Here is a 4,382-nt window from a genome sequence, read left to right on the forward strand (position 1 = left end):
GTCTTCGGAACTGTCCCACATTACTGTCCAAGAGCAGAGACCGTTAGGAAACCCAAAGGTGAGGAATTACGGTAAGAGGCATTCATGATTACAATGAAATCAGGAATTGCGCTATCTGTATCCGAAATGAGTACTATTTTGAGAGGTGGCATGAGCCCCCTCTCATATTTCTATCTTACTCTAAGTAATTCGATTTTCCTCTCCAATTGCATGCGGTGAAAAGTTGCTATTCCTTCACACGTGGGCCTCCCACGCAGCGTCTCTCGTCACCTGGGTGGTCTGGTGACAGGCAAGTTCTGCTGAGCTTGGAAGGGCTAAGCTGATGGGTATGAGGGAGTCAAGTGGATGCTTTCCAGGCGCCGACATTGTCATAAGAGCGGGAGTGACACGACCAGAGGGGCCAGAAGGGGTGGCTGGGCTAGATATTCCCTTACTTTGCAGAAACTTAGTGAAAACACTTTCTGGCGGGCTACCGGCGAGGCGTGGGAATGACTTGAGTTCCCAGGCAGTCTTGGAGGGCAAATTCCCGCGTTTTCTGCAAAATCGTAACTGTGATTGGCTTGCTCAGGGCATAGCTCCGTGACGTAGTAAAATCGGCTCAGAAATTGGCGCCAAGAATCTCCATTGGTGGAATGGTAGTGCTTCAGCAATAGAGTGGAATTTTCCGCCGGTTTTCGAGTTGCTGATTGGAACGTTTAACCACGGCCACTGTCGTGGGAGCGGGAATGTTCTGTGTTCGGTTTGTACGGGTGCTCTTGAGGGAGTCGGCTCTCGGCTTTCGGTCGGAGAGGTTACAAGACTGAGCTCTCGCTGCTCTGGACAGCCTGCCTTCCGTTGGCTGTCTAATATACTTTCGTTTAATTGTAACTGTTTAACGAAGTTGCTGAAGTTTCGACTTCAACGTAACTTTCCGAGTACAGTTGGCAATTGAGCGTTCTGCGTACAAGCGGCCTATGTTGTCTGTCTTGAGCAGTTTTGGCTAAAGTTGACTGTACAGGAGTTGCTGTGTGACTTCTCTTGTTAATATCACTCAATGTACCGTTAGTGATTGTATAGCAAGCCATCTTCATCTCCCTCAGAGGCGTATTTGTGCTGTCACGAAGTCTTTAGTCTGGAACAACCAGACCTGGAGAATTTGTTTCGGGCTATACTCTGGACATTATCATCACCACGACCGGACGTCGAAGCAACCAGCCATCGCCTCCGGTATGCCAGATCGTGTCCTTGCAGTTAAGAAGACAACTTGGTAATGTAAGTCTGCAGCACCGGCAAATCAGGGAATTTTGCTAGGTAATAATTAGAGCTCAGCAGAGCACGCCTGTTCGTCTTTTCTAACTTTGTTCTGTCTTGGGTGTTCATTGTCTGAGTTCTCACTACTGTAGCAGCAATTAATGTTGGGTTGGCTGGGTGTTTCTCTTAAGATCTGAGTTGCAAGGAATTGGCTCCACATACCACTTGGTCATAAATGTCACAATCTGGTTTATGGACAACTTCACCTTCACAGCATTTCTTTGAGTATCCAATCTGATGTATTGAAAATGTTTCGTGTGCTTTGTTTTTGAGTTTACTCATAATAAATAAAATTGTTATTTTCGATAGAATTTTCATTCTATTAATCTGTAGAGCAACACTTTCATTTCTCACTACGTTCATGAAATTTTCCTTAATTTCAATCCAAATTGTTGCAGGTGCCAAACTCTTTTCTAATCCACTTGCAGGGTCGATTACAGTCAGTTCGCGTTTCTTCTTAATCGATGTGCAACAGCAAAAGTAGGAGTTACAAAAGGGGGGATGGGGGGCTTAGAGTATCATTTCCATATGAAGATTCGAGAAGAATTTCGTGTTAAATACACTGCTAGCCCCGGCACCTCTCAATTTCACTGCTAAAGGCCTGTAGTTCCAAGATAACATCGAGATTCGAATGGAACACGTTGTCTCAATCGTGTAGGCCTCCATGTCTCTTGTTAGTTCGAATACAGTTCCTCCCGGTATTAGGCCGCGTCACTTTATAATGCTGAAAATAACTATAAAAATACCGGCGTTCCGACCAACTTTGCAACGGTCCTCTTCGGAGATCCTGAAAGATCTGTAAAGACAGATGGAAAGTTTTGTGGCGGCGTTCGTAGCGACAAGCAATTCGCTGTAGAAACGGCTTACGAAGTCACCGCCACACTTTTAATAGCGGGCCGACCGGTCCGCTGGAACAGTGAACAGAAAGATGAAAACCCAAACACTCTGATTAAATAAAAGTCGGTACTTATCTTTATTAACGAAGATACAGTAACACAGTAGTGAACTCCGTGTCTACAGAAATCTGTCTAGTTCGAGTCGGAGCGGCTAGGTCAGCGTCGGCTGACGACAAACAACAACTCTGCTGCGATGAACACACGACTGACTAGCAAGTACACAATTCGGTGGCGAGTATACAACTGAGCGGCGAATACAGAACTGTCCTAGCGCTCGCGACTCCAGCGCTTAAGAAACCAGAAGCCAGCGGTGGCGCGCGCAGACTTGCGGCGATTTCCTGTCTCGCTGGCGCTGCTTATGCGGACGGCGTCCGGACTTTGATGCTGCCAACCTTTTGGCAGCGGGCTCGGGTGGCATTACTGGCTAGGATATAACAGAAAGTATGTTTTTTATAGTTGTTTTTAGTGTTATAAAATAACCCGACATAGTACCCTTTATTCAAATATGTTTTCCTATTTACTGTAGCCAACATATCCGTCCCTGGAGAATCGGCAACTCTATTGATATTTAAAACGATTTTCTTTTATTCCTCTGTGGCAGTTCCCCATCTTTAATTATGTTTCAAATGGCTCTGAGCACTATGGGACTTAACATCTGAGGTCATCAGTCCCCTAGAACTTAGAACTACTTAAACCTAACTAACCTAAAGACATCACACACATCCAAGCCCGAGGCAGGATTCGAACCTGCGACCGTATCGGTCGCGCGGTTCCAAACTGAAGCGCCTAGAACCACTCGGCCACACGGGCCGTCTCCCCATTTTTAATTATATGACATACATCTATCACTCTCGAATGTCTTCGGATCTAAGTAGTTCCGTCAGCAATGCGTCTTTTCTAATCAGAACCTCATTTCGGAGGAACGCAAGGGTATACCACATCGGAAATGAAAATTCCTGGCAAAACAATACAGTACTCTGATGTGACGTTCTGAAGATACAAGATGAGTTCCTGATACAACTACTGGAATCTGAAGATAATCCAGAGAGATCTAAACGTCGTATAGTTACAAATTTACAACTGAGACTGTAAAATAAATGATAATCTTTTTATGTTACCATATTTATGATTAAAAAAAAACCAAGACCTTACTACTGTCTAAGAGACTGACCAACATTAGTTCCACATTTCTCAAAATTGCCGGCCGAAGTGGCCGTGCGGTTAAAGGCGCTGCAGTCTGGAACCGCAAGACCGCTACGGTCGCAGGCTCGAATCCTGCCTCGGGCATGGATGTTTGTGATGTCCTTAGGTTAGTTAGGTTTAGCTAGTTCTAAGTTCTAGGGGACTAATGACCTCAGCAGTTGAGTCCCATAGTGCTCAGAGCCATTTGAACCATTTTTTTTTCTCAAAATTGGAAGTGGTTACAACTATCAATACAGCTGCGATCAGGTGGTGATTTATTTTTGCCCCACGTGGTTAGCTTTATGTAAACAATTACCTACAGAGATTCTTTTATTAAAGTTACGAATGCTCTACTTTATAGTTACAAGTAACGCTTACGGTTACTAAGCACTTATAGTTAATCACGGTCAGGCAATCAAATCTATCGTGCTAATTTCATACAACTAAATTAAATGTCACTAGTGATACTTATTTCACGAAGCGTATTTAGGACTTCGTACACATTTCTGAACTTGTCATTCCACTGTAACAAAAGTATAGAACGATCCCCACGCTTGCTTTCTTCTACAGTGATTTCTGACTCTTCGTTTTAGCCACTGACTGAGAACTCCTTTTAGTCCAGTTACTGTTTCTCGCCCCTTAATGCATCTTGCGCGTTGTTTGTGGGGCAGCATTTCCTGCTACCACGGTACTGGCATCTCTGCACAGTTCAACAATGTTTTGTAAGACTTATAGTGCCATTCAACTGGTGTGAATGCCGATAGTTACAATTCTTTCACGAATCCTACTTACGGCGTGACTGTATTCCAGTACTAGTTGTTTCACTACAATAAAATTGTGTCTACGCCCCTTTTCCTCTATAATCACTTCTGACACTTAACATTAGCCAGTGAATGGGAATAGACTCTCCACTTACCCCAATCTCAGTTTCCAACCCCATGATGCGCTTCGCACTTTGTTTTTGCTGACAGGTTCCCTGCTAGCATACTACTAATCTCACTACAGCTGTTTGAA

At 44.3% G+C, this 4,382-nt stretch overlaps 1 non-coding gene across 1 annotated transcript; it reads right to left on the bottom strand.

The window, feature by feature from the left end:
* Nucleotides 1-2,912: 2,912 nt before the first annotated feature.
* On the bottom strand, nt 2,913-2,996 carry Trnap-ugg (transfer RNA proline (anticodon UGG)). The gene has a single exon. It is a non-coding gene; the product is annotated as a tRNA-Pro (tRNA).
* Between the last annotated feature and the right edge of the window lie 1,386 nt (nt 2,997-4,382).

The sequence above is a fragment of the Schistocerca serialis genome, chromosome 9, assembly GCF_023864345.2.
Source record: "Schistocerca serialis cubense isolate TAMUIC-IGC-003099 chromosome 9, iqSchSeri2.2, whole genome shotgun sequence".
NCBI lineage: Eukaryota > Metazoa > Arthropoda > Insecta > Orthoptera > Acrididae > Schistocerca > Schistocerca serialis.